The 26,475-nt window shown below is 40.2% G+C and overlaps 1 long non-coding RNA gene across 1 annotated transcript; it reads left to right on the top strand.

Moving 5' to 3' along the window:
* Positions 1 to 31: 31 nt before the first annotated feature.
* On the top strand, positions 32 to 25,618 carry LOC125634236 (uncharacterized). The gene is made up of 4 exons (XR_007355840.1): positions 32 to 152; positions 6,605 to 6,651; positions 22,167 to 22,524; positions 24,545 to 25,618. It is a non-coding gene; the product is annotated as an uncharacterized LOC125634236 (long non-coding RNA).
* The last annotated feature ends 857 nt before the right edge of the window (positions 25,619 to 26,475 follow it).

Below are 26,475 nucleotides of genomic sequence, written 5' to 3'. Positions count from 1 at the left end.
TGGGGTTGTTGCCCGCCGCGACCCGCTGCAGGAGACAGAGACCTGGGCACAGCGGCCCCTCGCGGGGTCCTGGGCAGCAAGCGGTAGCGCGGCCCGGTTTCGAGGAGCGGCGCTGCGTTTCGTGCCGGGGTCGCTGGGACCTGCGGGGCCAGGTACTTGAACTTTACGCAGAGCCTGCGCCAGGCTCGGCCCGCTGCGGAATAGCCGCCCCGAGCATCGCCTGTAGCGGGTCCAGCACCTCTCTGCAAAGCGCCAGACCCTTCTTCAAATCCCCCTCTCCCAGCTCCAGGCAAAGGCGGGGAGCTGAACCTGGGGCTCTCAGGCGAGTGCTCTGACCACTCGGTTAAAAGGCTGGATGCAGCATTTTTCTCCCCACGCTCTTTTGATGGGTATGGCAATGGTAGCTGCTTAATTCATTGTCATAAGAAACCGCTTAGGTGTCTCATTTTGACAGGTTTCAGAGTCGCAGCCGCGTTAGTCTGTATCCGCAAAAAGAAAAGGAGGACTTGTGGCACCTTAGAGACTAACCAATTTAGTCTCTAAGGTGCCCCAAGTCCTCCTTTTCTTTTTAGGTGTCTCAGCTGCTTGCTGCCAGAAGTGGGGCTCCCAGTTGTGGGTCACTGTCAGCCTTGAATCAGGCACCTAACTCAGTGAGAGGAGCAAAGCTTGAGGGGCACTCTTTCGTGGCTCCCAGTCTAGTATGTTCTCTCGTTCCAAGTGATTTTTAGGTGCCTAAAAGTTAGGTGTTGCAGTGCTGAGCATTGCAATGCATAAGCCCCTTTGTGGATCCAGGCTGAAAGATTTTGTTTCTTTGATGAAAATGTGGTCGCATCGTGTGTCAGTTTTTTGGAGAAACCATGTTACCCTCCCAACCCCCCAATTTATTGAAAGTAAGATTTGTAAAGTCAGCCTCTTCCACCCCTCTCTGCTGCTTCTGTTTTTTCTTCGTTTCATTTTTAAATAACATGCAGTGCCCTGTACCTCACTGGTTACATCAGGGATGGGTAAACTTTTTGGCCCAAGGGCCACATCTGGGTTGCAAAACTGTATGGAGGACCAGATAGGGAAGGCTGTGCCTCCCCAAACAGCCTGGCACCCACCCCCTATCCGCTCCCTCCCACTTCCCGCCCCCAACTGCCCCCCCTCAGAATCATGGACCAATCCAACCGCCCTGCTCGTTGTCCCCTGATCACCCCCTCCCGGGAGCCCCACCCCTAACCACCCCCTAGGACTCCACCCACTAGCTAACCTCCCCTGGTCCCTGTCTCCTGACTGCCCCGACCCCTGTCCACAACCCTGCCCCCTAACAGGCCCCCCAGGACTCCCACGCCTATCCAACCCCCCCCCCGTCCCCTGACTGCCCTGACCCCTATCCACACCCCTGCCCCCTGGGACCACACCTCCTATCCAACCACCCCTGTTCCCCATCCTCTGACCGCCCCCCCCCCCCGAACCTCCGCCCTGTCCAACCGCCCCCTGCTCCCTGATTGCCCCACGGGGCTCCCTGCCCCTTATCCAACCCCCTCCCACTGACCCCTTACCATGCCTCTCAGAGCATACTGCTCACAGTTCTGTTGCACAGCTGGAGCCTGCCCCACCACCGTGCTGCCCGGCAGGAGCCGCGGGCCAGAGTGCTGGCGGCATCGTGAGCTGAGGCTGCAGGGGAGGGGCCAGGTGCTAGCCTCCCCTGCCAGGAGCTCAAGGGCCAGGCAGGATGGTTCCGCGGGCCGGACGTGGCCCGCGGGCCAAAGTTTGACGCCTCTGGGTTACTTGCTATCTTCAACAATTCCATCAGGTTCTTAGCTAGTGTGGGCTAGAAGTAAGGACACTGGAGTGGTCCATAAGAGACCTGGGTTGTGTTCTTGCTGACCAGAGCCAGGGTAACCTCAGACAAGTCACATCCTCTTGTTGTGCCTCAGTTTCCCCATCTGTAAAATGGGGATAATGATAGTGACCTCCTTTGAAAAGCACTTTGAGAGCACAATGTAAAAACAAGGTATTACTATTTAAATATTTCAGTAGATGTGCCAACACATGTGCTTATGCAATTATCCCAACGCTCACTGAGGGTTAAAAAAAAATCACTTTTTAAAGAAAATGCATCAAAAGGGCTCCTTTTTAAAAATAGTAAAAACTTGTGGCTGCTGATTTATGTCCATCGTGCATGTTTTCCTCCTTCGAATCTTGTCCCAGGAAGCCTGTGTAGACTGAGGATTGACAGTAAAAGTGTCTCAACTCAGACAGTGGGGAAGAAGTGTATTAAAAAAATGAGTCATGGAAAAAATGATAAGCTGGGAAGAGCTTTTAAAATTATTTTAAAAAAAGTAATTTTATTACCTCTCCAGAGTGTGGTATTTTTAAATTGTAGGAAATTGAACATAGTAAAACAACTGGCCAACAAAACATTAATTAATATTCATATGTATTTCATCTTTAAAATGTGTTGCAATATTAGTAATTAATCTTATAACATCCTTGTAAATAGGTCAGTATCTCCATTTTACAGATGAGAAACTGAGGCAGAGTAACTTCCCCAAGACCATTGAGTCAGTGTTAGAGGTGGGATTATTAGAACTCAGAAGCTTCTCATTCTCAGGCTTGTGTTCGGTGAGGCCCTGATGCACAAAGGTACTTAGGTTCCTAACCCTAGATTTAGGCACCACTGCAATCCACAAAACTCCCACTTGACTACTGCCTAATCCTGTATGTGTCTAAACTTACTCTGTGTCTATATTTTCAGGGTAAAAGTTCCCTTGGTGCCTAAATTCCTGCCTCTAGGCATGTGCACTACTGCCTCACTCAGGGCACCACCTGGATGCTTCTCTCCCAAGTAATCATGTAAGAACAATCCACAAACCAAAGGAAGATAGGTGGAGGAGCATCTATCTTGCATGTGGGGCTTGATCCAGCAGGCATGCTCAGAAACTGTGTACCAGATCAGATCTGATTCAAAATTTGGTTGGTGGGGCTAGCAGCACCCACCTTATAACTTTAAGGCCAGATTCAATTTCCATCTCTTCCTGAGGGGTAGAAAAGATTTGAATGGCAGTCTCCTGAGAGGGCTTCAGTGGAACAGTTTCAACAGGAGACTACGGCTGACAGATTCCCCCTTCAAAATACGTGATAGCTCAGTTGTTAAGAATACTTGCCTGAAATGTGGGAGACTCCTATTCAAATCCTTTTTCCTCATCATGCAGACAGGAATAAAACTGAACTTGGGTCTCCCACAGCCTAGCTTAGTGTGCTAACCACTTGGCTAACATTTATATGGTGGGCTGCTCCTCTTCCTCCTGTAGCTTTTTGAGTGAGGCAGGCATGTAACTCATTCTCACAAGAAACAACTTAGGCATCTAAGCCCCCAAGAGAGGGGTTCCTGATGGTGGATCGCTAACACAGATAAGCTCCTATGAGAGGGGGCAGGGGGCTTAGCTATCCCCCTGTTGTTGCCCTCTCCTATTGACTAGCTTAGGCAGGAAGTTGCCCTTTTGTGGATCACATTCTAAGGCACCTATCTCTCTCCCTTCATTGTATAGGGAGCTTAGGCACCTAACTCAAGCTTTATGGGTCACATTATTGTTCTTATAATTTTCTAGGCACTGAAAAGTCCGTTTGTGGATCCAGGCCAGATTCTGTACCTTTTTTTGTTGCACTCAGCAACAGCTAAGTGAAGAGTATCTCCCACCCAGAATCAGAGATCAGCCTAATTTTTCTGATCCAAAGGCAAAAGGTGCAACTGAATTCAGTACTCTGGCACTATACCCCAGTTTGTATGAATAATGTTTGTCAAATGAAATCCCTGTCTACTAGATTCCTACAACCTGTGCTTGTAAAAATCTGTAGACTGCCTGTAATATATCTTCTGTCTCTCAAAAGAGAGAGCAAGCTCCATCAAGTTAGTTCTTTGCTGTCAGACTGATACCTTCTGATAGTAAGACAGGCTGGGTGCCCTGAGGTAACACTAGACGGGCACTTAAAATAAATTGTTAAAAGAATCTATCTTTATAAACAATGGTTGAGAATTAGTGTAACATAAAAATAATTTTATTATGCAGAAAAAGTACTTTTGGACCTTTTTTTAATTAACACACAATCCAATATAAGCAGATAAAAGTCACCTAGTAACCACTAAGTTTGTTTGCCTAAACATATTACTGCCATAAACATCTCACTCTACCAAAAATATTTATTTCTCTGATATCTTGTTAAAAAAAAAAGTTGAAAAACCCCAAATTCCTCATGTCACCATATTTAATCATGTGACCCATATAGCTCTAATTACAAATGCTATTGATACTTTCATAGGTGACATAACCAAATAACTGAGCTCTGACACCTGAAAAAACAGACTTTATGAATGTGAGTGATTATTCAGTAACTGAATGGCACCAGAAAACAGTGGATAATTGAGACTGTTTGCTTTGGAAAGTAATTTGCTGCTATCACTTCTCAGTTATCAGTTGAGATTTATGAACTGGCAGGAAAGCCCTCAGCTTGTTGTTTGTAATTCACTGGTTTTTAGTGTTTGTGTATTTCTGTTCTGTTTGGTTTTCAAGTACTTTGGGAACTATTCAATAAGGTCTGCACTCATGTATATGTCAGAGCTTGTGTTTATATCATAAAGCCCTTTTGTCTCAAATATTCTGGGACACTCCCACCCATGAAAGGCCTTTCACCTTAATATAACTGAAGTAGCAAAATAGATTTCTTCTTGAGGCAGGAAAAACAGCCATATTAATTCTGATATTTGTATTTTCTGTTCCCCCCCCCAAATAACAGACATTTAAATAGTACACACCGTGTGAGAGAATATAACTTTTTCACCTAGGTGTTGAATTTAGCTATTAGAGGCCAAATAGATGTGTAAACTGGTCAAATTTACATATCCTAGGACCTAAAGAAAATGTAACAAGGTGTAAGATAAAATGGGTAGAGGGCATCTCATCTTAGAATCTTATCAAAGTGTAACTTACATCACTTCTGAATTTAGCCTTATGTTATTTAACCCAGCACTTTCAATCTTCCTTATTAAAAAAAAAGCCAATCTTTCTTTAAGAAATTTACACATTAATAACCCTGTGTTATCTTCTGTTAAATATTTTGATATTTCAGCTCTCTCCTATTACTAAGTTTAAATAATTTGTTGTCTCGTTTTCTTATTTTCCATTAGCATACTGGATCTCTTACACTGGGTGACAGGATGTTTTTGTTTGCACCTTTTATTGCTGTACCTGTACAGACAGGAATAATACATAACCCCAAATACTTACATACAGTAACTTGACCTGCATTGTGGTCAAATAGTTGTTTGTCTATCGCACACCAAAGTCTCCCAATAATTTTGTCTGTCAAACTTAGCCTAATTTCTGGTGGTGGCAGTTCCTGTTCCCTAAGAAAGGGGTAAGCAGTGATCCTTTAAAGGGACACAGTTGAGTCACATTTGGTCCCAAACTTTTGGTTCATGGATACTGGCTCTAAGTTTGGTTTGTAAATAAATGTTACTGAACAATAAACAAGCTCCACTCACCTGTTCTCTTTGTTGTATTTGTTATAAAAATAGACAAGTGGATTACACCTGGAGATATGCCTCAACTAGTTCATCTTTAGATGAAGTGGTTTAAGTCAATTAAAGGGGACAAATAATTATTGAAAATTTAATTTCTCAAAGGCAATACTATGTGAACAGTACTGAACAACCACCTATATCAGTCTGAGAACACACAGAAAACCTTCCAACTTCAGGCCCCTTTTTCTGCAAATTACAACACTGCCATCTTAAATGGGTTGGGGAGTCTCAGATTCCCAGCTGTTGCATCTTGTGAGGTAGGTGTGAATTTTATTTACAGGATTTCCATGGAACTATTTGTGTGCTTGACTGAGCCCTATGCAGAGCTCGCAGACTCAGTTAATTGCCACCATTTTGTCTGAATGTGCCAAACTTTTCTAGCTGCTAGCACTGGTACTCTTATTTTCTACACACATGTAATGTTAAACATAAAGCAGTTTTTAAAAAAAGAGGCATCTTACAATTTTCAAAACACCTTACATCCCCACCTGCCCCAAATTACTAAGTCTTGTAGTATAAAATAAAAGATGAAATGTCAGTGGTAGCCTAGCAGGCTCTTTGTCTGCAAAGATCATTGCTGAATTAAGAAAGATAGCTCTAAGGCTCATCATAGTTACATGATTAATCTATTTCATAATCATAATAATCATCATCCATGTTTACACCTTCACTGGAGAGATCATCAGTCTTCATTTTTTTTCTGACCTCTTTGCCTCGTTCAGCTGAGGAGAGGTGGTCTTCACACCGCTGCAGAATCTTTTTGGAAGACATCCAGCTTTCTCCTTGGCTTTCTGCTGGTGCTGCACACTGTCCTCCTCTGACATCTGTCCCTTTGGCCATCAGCGCTCTTCTGGTTCTCAAAAGGTCGCATGTGCAATTCCAAGGGTTTCCATCCAAATACAGGTACCTGAGACGAGGCAAATTTTCCAGGACTTTGCGATCCAAGGCAGATATCTTGTTGTTACGTAAATTTAAAACCTGGAGCTGTTTCAAGTCCTTTAGCTCTTGTTCTCCAACATCCTGTATGTCATTTCCTTTTAGATCCAACCTGGCTAGAGTATCTGGAAGTCTGAAAGAAGCAAAACAAGGTGAATATATTTATCTTACTGATTCTGCTGGTGTGATTATGCAGGGAGGGAAGCTGAAGGTTAGTCGAAACACATAGATGATAGGCCATCAGCCTTTGTTATCCACCATTTAAAAATTAAGTAAATAATATGACCCACTGCGGAAGAGGTGTGGCCCTGGAACATTCTTATGCATAATTTTGGGCTTTATTTGTCTGAACTTTTACTTTGGGGTGATTTGTTAATTTAAGCTGTGGAGCCACCATCTCTGTCTTTGAATTGTTTTCCCCAAAGTATTACAGTTCTAATGTATACTGAATGCATTTAATTAAAATAAACAGCTATTTTAGTCCTATTTGGAAAAAAGTCTTTTATTCCAACTGGGCTTTCAATAAACTTAGAAGCAGATTCATGGTGTCCCATGTCATACACATGCATACGGCCAATTTATAGTAGTGCCAAACATAAAAAATCTTGAGAAGCCTAAGGACATGCTCCCCTAGCTCTTCTTTGGATGATTTTGGTTGAAAATGTGTGCAATATGTTGCATAGATTAGAAAATTGGGGTGGAGGGAAAAGGGTTTAGCATCAGCTTCAGAAATTGAGCACACCACGTAGGAAGAACCTGAAAAGAAATTGCCCATGTATATGACAATATATTTTATTTAAAAAAAAATAGAAATGCCCCTTACCTGTTTTGTTAAAAAACACTTGAGTAACTGAACGAAATCTGATGGAGACAAGTTAGGTGAGGTAATATCTTTTATTGGACCAATTTCTCTTGGTGGAGGTACACACTTTCGAGCTACACAGAGCTCTTTTCAGGTCTGGGGAAGAACACTTTGCTTGCTTCCCCAAACCTGAAGAAGAGCTCTGTGCAGCTCACAAGTTTGTATCTTCCACCAACAGAAGTTGGTCCAATAAACAATATTGCCTCATCTACCTTGTCTCTCTCATATCCTGTGACTAACGTGGCTACAACAACACTGCAAACAACTATGTATGAAATATGATTTACTTTTCACCATATATGTTGCTTATTTACTTTTGTACTCCGTCACCTTGGACATGAAACTAGACTGGTCAGTTTCATTTCTTTTTTTATCCATATATGATATGACTAAAGCGCTTATATTTCAGAAGCTATACTATTCATTTTTTATCTTCTATTTTTATCCCATTCTGTTGGTGAAAACTTTTTAATAAAGAAGCAAGTTAATTTGGCATAGAAATTTTTTTAATTAAATCAATCCTAAATTAATCCAAAAGACAATATACTATTCTGGTGCCCAACCTGCTGAGGTGAAGAGTGGCAATATGAGATTTAAAGGAAGTCTGTTACATATCATTTCTTTGGGAATTATAAAGAATTTTAACCGGAATTATTTATAACTGAGCAGCAACTCTCCACTAACACCAAATGTTGATGTGATAGTATATTGTACTGCAGTGATCTATCATTGAAAATAACTGAGGAGGTACCACTGGGATATTCAGATGTAGAAGTATTTATCTGTGAGAGGCTAAATATTATACCATGGGCCAAAGCTTGCTGTCATACTGATGCAAATCTCCCCTTGACATCTGTGAGAATTTTGCATGAATAAGGCTGTAAAATGTGGTCTTATGGTGCTAAAGGACCCAGATGAGAGAATAATGGATTATTCCATATGCTTTGTACTGGTAAGATTCCAATCTTACCTTTTGCTTGTGTTACCAGGATCAAAATATTTGGAAAAAAAGCATGATTTATGCTGGTAGTTGGTATGCATGTTGCTTTGACATACAATAAAGATAATGTGGAATGAAATCCAGGTCCCACTGAAACAATTTTGCCATTAGGAGTACTTGTGGCACCTTAGAGACTAACCAATTTATTTGAGCATGAGTTTTCGTGAGCTACAGCTCACTTCATCGGATGCATACCGTGGAAACTGCAGCAGACTTTATATATACACAGAGAATATGAAACAATACCTCCTCCCACCCCACTGTCCTGCTGGTAATAGCTTATCTAAAGTGATCATCAGGTGGGCCATTTCCAGCACAAATCCAGGTTTTCTCACCCTCCACCCCCCCACACAAATTCACACAGTGATGATCACTTTAGATAAGCTATTACCAGCAGGACAGTGGGGTGGGAGGAGGTATTGTTTCATATTCTCTGTGTATATATAAAGTCTGCTGCAGTTTCCACGGTATGCATCCGATGAAGTGAGCTGTAGCTCACGAAAGCTCATGCTCAAATAAATTGGTTAGTCTCTAAGGTGCCACAAGTACTCCTTTTCTTTTTGCGAATACAGACTAACACGGCTGTTACTCTGAAACCTGTCAATTTTGCCATTGAGAATTTTGCCATTGACTTCAATGGGACCAGGATTTCACTCAAGGTCCCTACCCCAAAGAGATTACAGTGTAGGGCACTGATCCAGCAAAGATTTAAACACATGCTTAATTTAAGTCACATTGAAGTCAGGTTGAGTTTTTGTGGCCATATTGTTTGGTCTTTAGTGTTTATTTTAAAAGAGTAACTGTGTTCAAGTATCTAGCTGATCCTACTGCTATCAGGAGATCCACACAGCATCAAAGGCTGACTGTGACAGCTATTCTGCAGCTGGAAGTGATATCTGGCTAGTTCTAGCATTCCCACCCCTTCCTGCAAGAGCTGATGGGGGGTGGAAAATGGGGGGGGGAGGGGTCTCATCCAGGGCTGTAGCACCAGCAGCAAGAGCCTTGGAGGTAGTTGTATATGTTATGGGTACAACTGCTGCTTAGGGCAGTTTTATTCTTACTAACTTTTCCCCCCCGTCCATCTGCAGGGAGTCTAGGGAGAGTTGGGAGTGTTCCCTTCTGCCTCATGTAGTCAAAGTCATGTTTCCTCCTCACCCATCACACAGAGCAATGAACTGGTAGTATCCCTCCCCACTCTTGAGACTTGGTCAGGCAGGCGACAGAAACCCAGAGGCTTGCTCAATGAAAGTAACATTGCTGCTTTCAGGTGACCCATTTCAGAAAAGCATTTGTGCTTGGATCCACAAAGGGATGTAGGCATTGGAACACCTGGATTTTAGGTGGCTAGAAAATCACTGGAACAACATAGCAGTCCACAAAGCCTGAGTGAGGCACCTAGGCTCCCTATACAATGCATGGGGAGACATAGGCCCCTAAGAATGGGATCCACCTAAGCTAGCTAATGGGAGATGCTGATGAGAGGGGTGTCTGAAGCCCCACCTCTCTTACAGAGACAGGCACCTGGGTCTCTCCCTGCAGCCCAGACTTATCTCTGCTTGCTATTGAGATCTGGGCACGCATCTCCTGGAGTCGGGTGGCTTAGATAAGAATGAGTTAGGTATCTGCCTCACTCCACACAACATAGCTATGTGGAAGTAAGAGAGGCACAGTACCTCCCTTATGATCTTTAGCCCAGTAGTTAGGATACTCGTCTGGGATGTGGGATTCCTGCTTGATAAGAAGGAATTTGAAAAGGATCTGCTACCTCTCGGGTAAATGTTCTAACCACTAGACTATGGAGTGAGTCTCACTCTCTGACCCAATAAATATTTAATTAAAATTGAACAGCGTCAATATGAGAGATGGAGGGAGACCCATATAAGACTATCCATCCCATGGTCAAGGGGTTAGGACACGTACCTGAGAGTTGATTGATCTGTGTTCAGATCCTTTCTCCTCAGGCAGCTGTGGGCCATGAGCTAGGGCGCTCTCACATTCCAGGTAAGTATCCTACTCACTGGGCTAAAGGCAGCTGTTTGTTTTCCCTTTCCTCTATTAGGCTATTTTGTGTGGAGTTAGCCCTTTGAGCACACCTACTTGATCAGCTCTGCATGTGAATTAAGTAGAGAATTGCCTATCTTCTGCTGGTTCCTGGATCTCAGTGTGACTTAGTTTTCAGAGTAACAGCCGTGTTAGTCTGTATTTGCAAAAAGAAAAGGAGTACTTGTGGCACCTTAGAGACTAACCAATTTATTTGCACATAAGCTTTTGTGAGCTACAGCTCACTTCATCGGATGCATTCAGTGGAAAAAAAATGCATCTGATGAAGTGAGCTATAGCTCACGAAAGCTTATGCTCAGATAAATTTGTTAGTCTCTAGGGTGCCAAAAGTACTCCTTTTCTTTTAGCGTGACTTAAGTGGAATATTGGCCCATAGATGCTTAGATTGAGGCAGCTGAACATGTGCCCAGTGGTAGAAACATAGGCCCTACCAAACTTTTACTATAAAATCTTTGATGCCAAGTGAGTTCGGGTGCCTATGGAGTTATCTGCTTAAGTGCCACCTATCTCATTATGGATTGCAGTAGCACCTAAAAATGGGAGTTATGCACCTAAGAACCTTTGTGCAGCTGGGCCTTAAGCAATTGCTTAAATCTCATTCAGCACATTCTACAGTATTGAACTGGGGCTATGGCCAGCTCTCTGCATAGTCAGACTTCCAAGATGGCAGCTGCTGTCATCCTATCACTGTAGTACCATCACAGTCTTATTTTCGTTTTTTGTACATACGCTCAGGTACCAAGTGATGGGTGCACAAAATGAAACAATTAAAATATAATTCTGCTCATCCTCCACTCCTGTGTTTTTAAAGTGCTCCCTTAGAATTTATGCTCACTGCAGAGTTAAAAATAAAAATTCCCAATATATCTTTAAAAAGTTATATTGTTAAAAGATTATAGAGTGCTCTTTCCTCTCCCTAAATTGTCTCTACTATATGTTGTAAAAATAAGATGGATTAGACAATATTGAATGCAATTACATAACTAGAAAGCAATAAACGTTCCTATGAAGCTAGACTGAAATCAAACAAATTAACATGCCACTAAATCACTAATTATAAAATTCCTACCAAATACCTTCCAGAAATCTGATGCTAAAGGAGCTCTGCTACAAGCGAAGTTTCATTACATTGTTTACTTTGCCCTGTCCATAAAATATAAAATGAAATGTAGTAGTTTAGTGGTGTTAAAGAAACTGATATTACACAGTTACATTGGTATGGTTTATAACATTGTATTATACTGGTATTTAGAACATAGGAATTGCCATACTGGATCAGATCACGGTCCATCTAGGCCAATATCCTGTCTCTGACAATGGCTGGGTACCAGATGCTTCAGAACAATGTGCAAAAACCCCAAAGTGGGACATTATGGAATATACTGCCCAGAAGGCAGTTCCTTCCTAATTCCTTCAATTAGAGGTTGGCTTATGCTTTGAAGCATGGGGGTTTATAAACCTTTGATGGTAATGGTCTCTTTCATTATTAACTGCTAGGTGACTCAAGATAATGACTGGACATTAAAGGCTCCCAAGCAATCTAGCCAGAACCAATAGTATGAGTCAGACAGTTCTCTTAAAATTTTAAATAAATGAAATGCTAGTGTTTTTTCATGCACAGAACAACTACAGATGGCAATAGGAATTTTATGCAGACATCAGGGAAAGTAAGTTTCCATATCCTTCACTGTATCTTTTACTGTCCCTTTAACCACATTGATGTGTACTAGCAGGACTGAATTTTGCTGTAAATAAAAATAAAATCTTTGTGAAGGTACTCTGGTGCAAAAAGGGCCAGATCTACAAGGGGATTTATGTGCCTCAATCTGAGGTTTAGGCACCTAAGTCCCATTTTTTAGCACCACCGTGATCCACAAAATCAGCTGCCACTTAACACTGTAGGCACCTAACTTGGTGCCTATGTTTTCGGAATCAGAGTTCCCTAATTGCCTAAGTTTCTGCCCCTGGGCACATGCACTGCTGACTCAGGCAGGCTCTGGGACACCTAAACCCCAGCGCAATCTGCAAACCATAGGAAGATGGGCAGAGAAATCCCACTCAGGTGGGTATGTTCTGAGCATGCCTCATTCTACACAAAAAGACCAGGGTGGAGAAGGAAGCCTCCCTCGTAACCTTTAGCCTAGTGGTTACTCACTTAAAATGTGGGAGACCCCTTGTTCAAGGACCCTCCTCTGCTTGAAAAAGAGAAGGGATTTGAACAGGTGTATCCTACCACTCCGGTAAATGCCCTAACAACTAGACTATAGAGTCATTCTGATACTGTCATAATAAAAAGTGGACTGGCTTCAACACGAAAGATTGCGAGAGACCCACAGCAGACTGTCCCATAGTCCAGCGGCTAGAGCACTCACCTGAGAGGTGACAAATTCTTGTTCAAATTCCTTCTCCTCATCAGGCAGAGAGGGGAATTCAACCAGGATCTCCCACATCCAGGTTGAGTACCCTGACTGCTGAACTAAAGGTTATGAGGGTCCACAGATCCCTGCCTAAATACCTACATAGGACCCAAGTAACTATTAACTTCAATTGATTAACTTTGCTGCAGATCTTTTAGTTGTTAGGGAGAAGGGTTTCCTTCCCACACACACACATCTGTGGAGCAGGCAGGGGGAGAGTTTAAGTGAACATATGGATGTCCCAAAATCAATGAGAAATGCCATGGACTTCAGGGCAATTAAGGAGAGCCCTGGAGGGGGTGACTGATGAGAGAGATCACCCACTGGGTCAGCCTTAACTCCAACAAAGAAGCCCTAGTATCTTAGCAGGGGCATGATAGAGCAGCCTCGCATACTGATGGAGACCAAAAACTGAAAAATGAACGGCGGGGAGGCAGTAGAGCTGCTGCTCACCCAACTTCCACATTTGCAGTCCCATTTCTGCCAGGTTAGGCAGCATGCAGAGAGAGAGATGATGACCTTCAGATTCACTTACCTTAATGGAATAGAAATAAGCAGGTTTTGTTCCAATGCTAGGTTAGATAGCTGTGCACACGCATGAAGCGCTCCAGCCTCGAACGTGCTGACAGTGTTATTGTCGAGAAACAAATGCTTGAGGTCTCGTAGATCCTGAAAGCCCTGGGCTGTCACTCTCTGAATGAAGTTATTGCTACAGTCAAGTTTCTGTAGTCTGGCTGATAGTCTGAGTGGCATGGTTTGGAGGTGATTCCTGGACAGCTCTAGGGTGGTTAAGTTAGGAAGAAGCTGGGCACCATCAACTGATGAGAGCTGATTTTCAGAGAGGAAAAGCTCAGATAGGTTTTCCAGGTGTTTCATGTCTCGAAATCTTATCATTTTGAGTTGGTTTCTCTCTAGTTTTAATGAAAGCAGGGACTTAGGCAGGTTAAGAGGGACCTTGGTCAGAAGGTTGCCAGTTAATCTGAGAAATTGTAAATGTTGGAGTGGTGCAAAGAAGCTGCCTGAGAAAGAATGTAGTTTGTTATTCTCCATACTCAGATACTTCAGTTTGGGAAGCTTAAGTGGCCCTGACACAGATTCCATATTATTACCATCCAAAGTCAGACTCTGTAAACTGCAAAGGGAGGAAAGTGTGCTGAAAGAGACAGCCAAAATCAAGTTGTTTTGAATGTCAAGCACCCTTAATTCCTTTAAACCTTCAAAGTCTGACTCATGCAGAACACTAATTGAATTGTCACCAAGTTTTAATACTTCAAGGCTGGATGGGAGGGAAGTGGGTATGCGCCTTAGTTTATTCTTCCAGAGTTCCAGGATCTTCAAGGTGCTCAGAGCTTTGAAGGTGTTATCTTCTACTGATTCTGTTCCACTGCAAGACAGGATAAGCTCTTCCAGGCAAGATATTCTGTTGAAGTCAGAGATCTTAAAGAAAAAAGAAAAAAACAAAACAAATTAATGTGATAATATATTATCCAGTTTATGGAACCTCCTTACTAGCTTTTACTTTTCTATATGATCTGACTATTGCTAATGTTTATTCCTACAATATGATTAATGATGAACTGCAGAGAAAACAACAGACAATAAATACAGATAATATTGTAGCCATGTACATTTCAACTGCTGTTTGTCTGCGGTTCTGGAATGGTACTTTATTATTTAGATCCAGTTTGTGGCTGGCTCTGTGCAGATGCACATGTCTGGGGCAATGGGAGATAAATAGCATTCCTTGCACTCCTGGATAGGGTAGCCCAGTGCATGTTCATGACTAGCATCAGTATAGGCACAAGTCACTGTAATGGATGGTGTTAAGGTAACCCCTGTCCCTCTCCCCCATTTGCTGGCCAGCAGAGCTGCCTAGTGCAGATAGAAGTGCATACTCCATCCTTTCCTAGAGCAGTGATGCTGTCCAGAAGCCGGAGGAGGAGATAAGTCTCATCACACACCTCCCTACCATGAGCTTTGGCTCTGAACCACAATCTAGCCCTCAGTGTTTCAATTTTATAAAACTTACATTTTGAGATGGACCAAAGCAAAACCCCAGATCCAAGCTCTCTGAACTTGAGGGCAGTTTAGATTTGAAAATGAATGTTCCAGCTCGTGCTTATCTCTACTTCCACTGAATTTTCATAAGTCGGAAATAAACAGATGTTTATCAGTGGTAAATGAAGCTTAGATGCGGCTGTGAATTTCATAAGTAGGATAATGCTGATTATTTTATTATTTTTTTCTTCTTTAGTGGAGATCTCTCATTTACAATGCTCTTTTTGTATGCTGAATTAACGAGACTTAAATTACTGTGGCAGTTCCCCTTAACATGGAGATATGAGAAGCAATTGAAAAAAATAATCCAGGAATTCTCAGAGAACACTGATTTCCTTAAGCAATGGTGCTGAGTAGCTTTAAAAGCTTGAGTAACACTACAATGCAACGTAAGGTGTTCGATTTTTAAGAATGAATTTAGTGGGATTAACCAAAAAACCCTTCAGACTAAGAACTACATCCTGCCCTAGTGTACAAGGGGGAAGTATGAGGATAGTTGTCTTTCTCCTCGCTCCACCCATGCACACAGCAGAGATCTCACTATAGTACTCAAGAGCACTAGAGAGAGGTGTCTGGCTAATTCTACACATGCACATCATTTTTCCAAATGACTCACTAGCTAGAGGCACACTTTGCTCCTACTCAGAGGAACAGCAAAACATGCTCCACAGCACATCCATCTGACCCTTCCCTGTCAAATCCTGCCTTGGCCAATAGGAATTGTTTGCAGAGGATGTACTGGGTAGCATCTGTGCTCTCTCTTCCTTGAGCCTGCCAGGACAGGATACAGCCATACAGCTTCATTGTGAATCTTAAAGTAAAGCAGTTATCAGAAAAATGGCTGTAACCATGCACCATTTTACTCAATATATCTGATCCCTGTGTGTCCTTGAGTCATATCAGTTTACTTTACCTCCAAAATCCAAGTTTTACTTCTATTAACAACACAGAGTGACACTTTATACAGCTATGGAAGGTTGAGCCAGATTTTATATTGCCTCTGCATTCTCATCAAAATTGTCAACTAGCTTCTAACTGCTTAGGATTGATCTTCCAACTGTGTCTCTTGCAAAGTCATTCCTTGACTTTACAAATTTCATATGGAGTCATTGAAAAAGTATAAATACGGAACCTTTCCCATCAACCCCATTTTAATTTAGTGAGTATGTTACCACCACAAAATAGCCTGTTCCCTTAATCAAAAGAAGTACCATTGAAATAAATGGCATTACTTAGATGAGCAAGGACTACTTGTGTGTCATAAGGGTTTATGGAGGCCCTTCATACTGAGATCAAACTAAATCTGAACTTTCATAAATTTGACATATCTGGTCTGTTTGTCTGGTCCAAGTGAACTTTTTCCTGCTTTTGCTAAGTTGATTACTTTAAATCTCTAAGAGGCTTAATTTTCATCTTATTAAGTGAGAGAGTTAAGTAAATAAGTATTTTTTTATTTCTTTTCAATGCACAGACCTTCATTCTCTGATGAAAGATATTATGGTTCTTAATATAGATTATTATAATTTTCTTTTGCATCCATTTAGTATGCTTTGGTAGTATCATTCTCTGTAGTTCTATTCCTGACACTTACACATGTATCCTTTTTTGCAGTCACCAAACAAATGAAAGTCAATAAGCCAAGACATATTTGATATAATATCAGTTCCCCCTGGTACATGGTGCTTCTTATTGTTTAGCTAGGCAGACTTTAATTTGAAGTGACACTGTCAACAAGTTTGAGGTCAAAAATTTAGATCTTGTGAAAACAAGGATTTACAAAGCTTTATATGAATAAAAACATTTTCATTATTACTTTTATGTCAGTGGAAACAAATTCTTCTTAAACAATTCTGGGCAGTATGGGCCAAGAACAACAACATGCTAGTAGATGCAAACAATATATTAATCTAATTAGAAATGGTCATAATTAAAATGAAAGCAACCAGTCTAGAGTCACTGTTCAAGCTGAGCAAAATGCAGAAGGTGGAACAAACAGCATAAACGATTAAATGTACATTCAATTTTTAAAAAAGTCTGTTTCAATAAAGTGAGAAAGATAAGGAATAAAAAAAGTTAGCTTTCTTTTAAAGCTGCCATAGAAAAAAAGCACGTTTATTTTAAATATGGGAATTCAGACCCATATCCTGTAAACACTTACATATGCGCCAAATGGGATTACTCACATATGTAACTTTACATATGTAAATTTAAGCACATGGGCATAAGTGCTTAGAGAATCAGGGCCTAAGTTTTAGTTTAAACAAAGTTTGTCACATGGAAAAAAAAGTGAAATATATACTGTATGTAGTAGCTGAGTAATCCTAATTAAAGAGCCTGGATAATTACAACCTGATAGAATAAAGATATTTATACCATATTCATTGCAAACCTAATAGTAAATGTAAGGCATTCTGATTGTTCAGCTCAGGAAATTTATAAAAGGACAAAGGGCCTTATCAGATGGTTTCAGGTATAGTTTGCTGGCATTTATTTCATTACACTGCAACATAGTTGAGTGTCTTACATATTCACCGCAAACATTTAAATGTCTCATAAAAAATACCTGTGTTCTTGAAAGGCATAGTCCAAGTCTGCTTTGCTACTATTAAGTGAATACTAGTCGACAGAAATGGGCAATTAAACTGATAAAGAGCGATCAATTTTTCTTACTTGTCTTGAAATGTAAATACTATTTTTCTTTCACATGTATTTTGTTATATTTCTTAATAAAGAGCAAACAGACATGTTTGCAGAAGGAATTAATTAACTGGGCTATATCACTACAAAAGTATACAGGTAAGCTTTGACTCTTCTAGATATTGGATCTATGACAAAGGAATTTGGTGGATTAATAATGGCTGGGAAACAGCAAAAGTGAACTGTATGATATGGCTAAACTGCAATATTACTCTCAAAATAGAGTTTATTTAACAGTCTGAGCAACAGGAATCCCAGACATTGCTCCAAAGAAATTATTAGCCCAGTTTATTGAATCCTGAGAATAAAAGCAAAATATGAACCTCAATAAAAATGTATCTTTTAAACAGACAATTTCTTAGGAAGTTAGTCATACACAATTGGCACATACAGCGTGTATAATGCAGATGGTTTTATTTCCCTATTTTCTATCCATGTAAGTTGGATTTATTATAGCAATATTTTTGCAGTGGGACTAAAGAGAAGCTACTCCAGAATGTGCCACAATAAAGCATCATGTGGTACTGACTTATGTACAGAACTACCGGAAATCAGTAATGCCTAGTGAACCTCAGAATGAGCTGAGTCATACTCTTTTAACCTCTTACTGCTTATGACCACCACAATAATTAATAGGTAGCAACTTCATTTATAAATTGCTCTTGTTTAGTAAGATCATTCAGGGCCCAATTTTGCTTTTATTGACATCAAATACAAAAGTCATGATTGACTTCAGAAGTGCAGGATCAGGCCCTGAGTCGTCAAACCCTCACTATGCCGTTTTTAATAGTAGATGTACTATTCACAGGAAAGTGCTGCCGTTATATTCATCACAGAAATTTCTCTTATTTTGTTAAGCCTCTTCACTTAGCTAAAGAAGGAATTAATTGCATTTAAGAGAATGCCATTCCTACTAAGTGAAGATATAAGGTAGCTCTTGAAGTCAATGGGAGTTTGACTGTTTAAAAACTGATTAAGATTTGGCTCTCTCTTATTGATTATAAAACGTATATATGTAAGATCAACATCATTAATCACATAAATCAGCCAAGCAATACAAACAGGGGGTCAGATACCATGGTTATGAAAACAACAACATAATAATTAGTAGTAGTAGTAAAGAACAGGAAAAACAAATACAGACCTGGCACAATTGTACCTAACCATTAGCAGCTGGAATAAACCTCTCACTTTGAAGTCACCACCACGTAGAAGCATAATGGATCGTCTGATTTAAATTGAAAATGGAAGTTATTTAAACTGGGATTTATCCTACCTGGAGGTGTTTGATTTTGCTGTGGCTGATGTAAAGCCGCCTGGTGATAGCAGGAATCTCTCTAGGTATCTGTAGGACCCTGTAGCATTGCACTGACTGTGTAGAGTCACAATTGCATCTTCTGGGGCAGGTGGTACTTATACCATTGTAAAGAGGAAACAAAATGAGTAAAACATAAGACAAATGCATCTTCCAAAACAGGAACTCTGAAACCATCCCTGTTAACAGCAACACAGTGTGAATTTAGGTACCAGAAGTCCTTTTATACCATGAAATCTGATAAAAGGATATTATGACTGTGTGCTTTGTCTATGGGAGAAGGCAGCAAAAACAATACCTTAATTTGCCTGGGTTAAAGTGTTAGCAAGCATTACAAAGAGTGAGAGGCTTAAACAATGATAAGGGACCTTTATATTTGTAGGCCTGTGAAATTAGTGTTATTTATTGCCTGATGTCTAATCTGCAAACATCCATATTATCTGCAGTTTCCTAGTTTTGTTAAATGTGACACCATAGAATTAGTGGAAAAAAGATAAAGAGCTGTTTTATAGTGGGCTATAAAACCTCTGTATCTTCTGTGACCCTGTATTTAAAACATTAAAAAAAAAACACTCCACTCAAAACAGATACTGAAGCCTTTTTTCCTTCCTTCACATTACTTACATGAAAACAAGTAGCCTTTTTTTTTTTTTTTTTTAAACACACCAAATTAACTTCTGAACTTTTTGATGCAGTTCAGTGATGCTGGATGGTACAAGTTCTTTTAAAGTTTGATGAAAATAATATTTTTTAATTACATTTTGGTTTGCATTAACTATAATGTGGAGAAAGTTGCCTCATTCTTTTGTGAAACATTTTAAAGCTTTTACCACATTTCCAGTGGTATAGGACCAAGAAAGTGTTCATAATTTAAGGCCCAGTTGTCTCATCACAAGTGGATAGGAGCTAAAGAGGAAGACTCTGATCTTCCTCGTATGGAGTTTTCTCCCCAGTTGTTCCGTGCTCCCTGCAGAACAAGCTGTGAGGACAATTCAATAACTTTTGGCTCTGGGATCCATAAGGAGCTATGTTTTGAGTAGTATTGCATTCCTGCTTTGAGCTCTGTAGGCTGGTGCAAGTGAAGGGGAACAATCTGTAAGTCTTTCCCCCTGTTCTGAGAGCCAAGATCCATCCTTGGCCCATTCTCCCTCCACACAAAGGAGGGGAAAATCCGTCTGGGATTCCCCTCTGTTTGTGGATCTTGAGTGGGCATGATCAGGTCAATGGCATATTCCTTAATTTACCTACTGTAAATTCTTCTTGTCGACAGCGGAAACCTCATCCTCATCTGTAACAGGGTCTTTGTTTTTTCTCTTGCCTCAGCATTACCCACAAAAGTCTTTATAAACTATAAAATGATAATGTTTGTGAGCGGTAATCCATTAACAGCCACAGAGACAAGTCTACAGAAAAAGTAGCACTCACGCAGTGACAACGCAAATTTCCTCACCCTGCTCCAGCCGGTATGGCTCAACTCTGTTTTTGGAGGGACTGTGGGCCCAATCCCGCTCTCACTGAATTCAGTAGCAAAATTTCCTTTTACTTCAATGGAAGTAAGGTCTAGAAGTGAGAAAGTCAGTCTCAGTAGACAATTCAGTCCTTGGCTTCTCTCCTGAAGCTGCCAAACTGCTGTGTCAACTAAAAGTGTGTGAAGGGTTTAAAAATTTTGTGAAGAATTTCATTAATTTTTCATCCATTTTATTTCACCTGTTTTCAGCACTTCACAATATGGAGGCACACTTCACTCCAGACACACTGTCATATTATATTCCACATATTCTGAGAAATTCCATTCAACTTTCTTATGCCCTTTTGCCTGGGGTCAGCAGGTCACTGAGAACTCACTCATTGACTAGGAAATTGCCCTATATATTTATGTGTGCCACATACATTACAGTGCCAATGGCATGTTGGGAGACAGCTGATTATTTTATATATAAAAAAACATTGCAAATATAAGTATATTTTTAAACCCTTACAGTTTGACTAAATCACAGTGGGTTTTCACCAGGCCCCCACAAGGCATGTGTCTTACCTAAGAACGATCTTCCTGCCAATCTTTCATGTTTGTACCACAAAGCAACGAGGCACTAGAACTTTATAAAAATGTCTACAAACAATTCTTATCATGAGAAAAGTGTATATATATTTACCCTTCACTTTGAAAAACAACTAGCCCATTTTTGCTCAAAATTACTGTTTTTTAAAAAGCATCCTCAGAAAGAGACCAGGCAGGACAATTTCAGCCCCAAAGTGAAAGTTTTTGGAAATTATACACAAATGAAACAGACCTGTTAGCCTGGAAACATTCAACCTTAATTAAGATGAAAGAAAAAGACAGCAATTATTGCCTTTTATGCCCTGAGATATCTGTTACTTTAGCTCCTTAGCACAGGTGTGTTCCACAATGTTAAGAGTTCACTACTTATTCAGTTTCTCTTTTAATTTTGGGGAGAAGGCAGAGGATGTGATAATTCTTTCAAAATGTTAACAGTGCAATTAATGCTGAAGAGTCTCACCAAGGTGTTGGTGTGTATATGTCTGTATACTGTAGTGTTCTGGATCGTTTCAGCTTGTGCTCTTAGTCTGTTAGTCCTTCGGAGAAGGTAAACTGTTTATTTTTATCATACAGTGAGGACAGTGCACACCTACACCAATATAAAAGTAAGAATACTAATTAAGGTTTATAGAACATTATCCAATCTCTAGCAACAATGTCATTGTCCTATGAACCACTGAAATGTATCGTCACATCCTGTTTATTTCCATGTTCAGAGCTTTCAGCAGTGATGGTAGAAATGCTATGTGTAGATTAGATCAAGGGAAAAATAAGGTAGCTGATTATATTCTCCTGTGGACATGTATGTATAAGTCCACACAGAGGGAATAAAAGGACATCCTTCGATGTATGTAAGTTATCCAGGAATCCTCTTGAAGATCAGGCAGGGAGATTAAACGATTCTTGATAAAACTAAAGGGCTGCAAACTTAAACCAATAGAAGGAAATATTTCTTTCTGCCATACATAGCCTGTGAAATTCACTGCCACCTGGAAGCTTTTAAAACAGATGCCATATCTGGAGTTTTTAAAAGCTATTGATATTTTGACCATTAACAATTTCTGATGCTAAGTAAGCTAAATGATAGCTAAAAGGTATTAAATCTCATGCTTCAAGGATAATCTGATCATCTGAAGGGCTTGGGGTGAACTACCTTTCCCTATTCACATGTATACTGATAGGCCTAATTTTTTTCCAGACAGAAAATGACATCAGATTGATTTGGCCGCTTATAACTGGGAATGTCCATTTGATGGAGCTGGTGTTACACTGAACACATACTGGCCTTCCATAATTGCTACTGGAGACCTGAGGATCTTCCTACTTTACATCATCTCCACTTGAGGTGCTGAGTTGAAGCCAAGCACACTACCTTTAGGGCATTCCCAGCACCTACTAAACCCAGCGTCAGGAGATGAAATAAGCCTATTTCTAAAACAGCCTTGTAAAACAGGCATAAACGTAAGCCAGTTTATGCAGAAAGTCTTGCCTGACTTTTGCAATAGTGATTGATCAAACGAACAGCATTTTATTTGTCCATTGAAAGCTCTCCTTGGGTGAGTAGAATTTGCAAAGAAGTTTTAAGGCAATCATTCTAGCATATTTTGGTGCAGATTCTTATTCCTTACTTTTCCTAAAAAGGTCAAAGAACCCTGGTAAAATAGTAAAACCTCTCTTTATAATGACATGTACTTCAAGCATTTTTAGCAGGTGATACCCTTTCACTTCTGGTGAGTTAGTTCAAATATTGACATAGGTCACCATTGACAAGGATGTTTATGATCTGATATGAGTATTTGTCAACCTCAAAATATCATCCCAGTCTGGCACATATAATTTAACAATGAATGGTTTCTGCTCAGGGATGCAGTGTTACTGGTGCTAATCAGAACTAAAGTAACTCCAATTAAGCTAGAGTTACACCACTGTAAAAACAGTGTGAAATATGAATAAGGTTCAAAGTTCTTGGCCTCTCACTTTCTTGTGCAGCAAATGTAATTCCTGCTACCCCAAATTAATAAAGGGAAACTTTAATGGTATATCATTAATTAATTTGATATTTATTGCAATGATTTAATCAAAAATAATTATTTTAGGTATTAATGTGAACTCTGCTTTCAGTAACTGGACTATTATTTAGATGTGCTACCTATCAAAGATGATCCGATGAAAGATCATTGTCATATCTGTTTTTCTCATGGAAGTCCAACATGTCTCCGCAAAAGCAAATACCTTTCTTTCTAAAAAAACTGTCACTTTATGTTTATCTCTCATCAGAATCAGGGATAGGAGTCAGGGGACTGTACTTATAAGCCAAGCAGGAAGATGTGAGTTAAGCTAAAGGGTAAATAAACAGCTCAGAAATTTCTAATGTGTAAGTAACTCCACTGGCTCAGTAAATTGTGCAATTTTGTGATATCACATTAAGAAAGTAAATCAGTAGGGGCCATTTAATGCCAACAATTTTTATGCAGAACTCGAGATTGCTTTCAGTGGGGAGTAAAACTGAAAGCATGATATTCCCCACACTGATGTTTCTGTTAAGAAGAATGACAGCACCTGTAAACTGTCATTATGTTCAGTCACAGGAAAATAGTACACAGTATGTGATTTAAATCAAAAACTAAAATTTTCAAATCAAAACCTGCTGACCACAGAAATCCAGTTCTGGCTCTTCATGTTAAATATTAAAAATAACTGTGTTTATAAAATATAATTGGGATGTGAAGGTTCATAGCCCTGTGCCAAATCAGGCATATCAGGGAGTTGAATGTGGCTTTCCATATCACTCTCCCTCCATCTGTTTTGGTTTGTTTATTTTTGTTTTTTATTTAAAAAAATTCAAAAGGTCTTGGTTTAATTCCTCATCTGACTGGAAAAAATGTCAAAACCTCAAAATTTTTCATGAAACAGAATTCTTGTTCTCCAGCTAGCTCAGGGCTGAGGCATATTGGATGTTGGCCTGGGGAGGTTGTGCAGCCACTGGCCAAGCTGTACCTGTTCTGTATTTAAAGAGAAGCCTTCTTTCTCCTAGGCTGTAAAAGCCAATGCCTTTTCCCACTACTAAATTAATTTAGAAGTTCAAATCAAAATGAGAGTCAAAGGTGGAAAAAGTAGTAAGTGAATGAAAGTAAAGGTATCTGTGTAAAGAAGTCTAGAAATGTACTGTAGGAAACATTTTTGAGAGAAAAAAGGTGGTCCTATCCTATGACTATGAAATTATGGAATTATCTCTGTGTAAAAAGAGACGCAAAAGTATTAAACATTTCTTCATAGAAGAAATAAGTGTATTGTTACATCCAAGGAACTATCCAAGGTTAGCAAGTCAATAAAAGGGACTCAAATAAAGAATTCTCATTGAGTCCATAGATTGACAAGCATTTAAAATGTGAAAATCCACTAAGTCTCACTTTTGCAACAGAAGTTTTTAATAGCTACACCTTAAAATATATGGCCTCATAAATGTTCGTGTGGATGGAGGCATTTTCCCCCATAAAGTGCTTCACAGAAGCACATTTTCGTCACTTAGCCTAATTACATTTTTATGGTATGAGATTCTTGTTTTATCTTCTCAAGGTTTCTCCCATGTTGATAATGCCAGCACCCAATCTTCGCTTCCCCTTGAAGCTGGAATCAAGAGTCTGTACTCCTGCAACTGTACAACTACACACAATTAGAGTAAATGAACTGTTTCAGTAAGTTAGCAGTAACCACACAGAAGGTGGCCTTGACATAGGCATATGCTACAGAGGCATCTACAGCTGGGCACTCAGCAATTACAAAAGTTTCCAGAGGAGCTGACCTCCATGTGAAAACACCATGGTCCTGATTCTATGCTGCCCTGCACCTTGGGTAGACATTTAAAGCTGAGAAAAGTGTGTGTAAACCTCTAAAAGCCTGCTATGGGCTATCTGAGTTAAGCTTTATGCAAGAATAGGGGAAGTAGGGGGGAGGAGAGAAAGTGGCTTTACATCACCTATGTACCCCTATATTATGGGGCTGTCCAGGAACCTGCTTGAACCTCTTGACCTGCAATACATTAAAGTAGCCACAGGGCTGCTCTAATTTGTTTGTTTTCCCACAGACTCTTTAGTCTAGCAGAGAAAGGTGTAACACAATCCTTTTTAAGTCCTTTAAAATTGACGTGCTGAATCAGATTTCTTTGACATTTGGTGTGCCTTAGAAAGGTGCAGGGTAAGGTTAGTGACCTAATTTTTTGGATCAAATGAGTTAGGGGTTGTGGAGATATAAACTCTGAAAAAATTGTCATCTTTCAAAAAGTTTCCAGGTAATTTTTGTTTGTTTGTTTGCACAGAACTAGAGATAAAACTATTGATGTGATGTGGGTCAAAATGGTTTCAATTTGTCAAGCATTACTCAAGGGAGTGCATATAGTCCATTAAATCTTTGGGAGTCCCAAACTGAGAAGGTTTTTTAAGAACATTTTCATGTCTTTCCTTGTGTAGATGTGCAGTCTGGATTACAATGCATGTGCAACAATAAAGAAAAAAAAACCATGAGAGGATTTCCAGGCAGCCTCTTTATGCTTACACGGGTAGTTTGAGAGACTGTTCAAATGCCATTGCCTTTGGCAACACCCCACTACTGATGTTTCTTTGTACACCAGTGCAATAAAGATATAATAACTCATGTTGCTTGCTACAAGTTGTCGCCATTATAATATAACATGTTTTGGGTTTATTTTGTTTGTTTGTTTTTGTGGGGAGGTTTACAATGAACACAGCAAAATAGTCAGCAGCCAACCAAAACCAGTCTAAACAAAATCTTTGTATCAGGTCCGGAGGAGCCAGAGACAGAGAACTGTGGGGCAGAGGAGGATGTGGATAGGGAAGGGGGTTGCAGCTGAGGAGGGGGCAGGAAATGAGGACAGGTGGCAGGTGAGCCTTGGATTGATTGTTCAAGAAAATCTGTATTTTATTAACCCCTGGGGAGCCAGGGGTGTCAAGTGGCTACCGTTAGGGGTCTTATTCTTTCATCCACTTACTTCCCTGGTCCTTCTCGCATGAACAGAGAGCAACAATACCCGAAGTCCAAAGGTGCAAAAAATTCCATGTTTATTGGGGTGAACTTCCAGCAAGCATGATTCCAGTTTCCTTCCTTAGTGTCCCCCTTCCCAGCTCTGACACCACAGAGCCTTACACCTGTGTCCCTGTTCCCATTCCTGCCCTTAGCCAAACATGATTCCAATTTCCCCACCCCCATTCCCTGTTCCCATTTCCCCCTTTTAGCAAAACATGATTCCAATTTTCCCCCCCCACTCACTTCCTGATGACTGCAGATTATATAGTAAAATTTTAGTTCTGCTTAGCTATACCTTAACCAATCATTTTCCTGAAATGTAACTAACCAATCCTAACATATTGTAACATGATTATGTAACCAATTATATCCCACCACCTTAATTAGTTTACACCCAGCAAAATTAATTATACAGTAGACAGAAACAATCACAGAACCAGACAGAGATTATACAAACAATAGGGAAA

This window comes from Caretta caretta, chromosome 3, assembly GCF_965140235.1.
Source record: "Caretta caretta isolate rCarCar2 chromosome 3, rCarCar1.hap1, whole genome shotgun sequence".
Taxonomy (NCBI): domain Eukaryota; kingdom Metazoa; phylum Chordata; order Testudines; family Cheloniidae; genus Caretta; species Caretta caretta.
The sequence above is the reverse complement of the archived record's forward strand: the minus strand, read 5'-3'. Positions and strand labels throughout refer to the sequence as shown.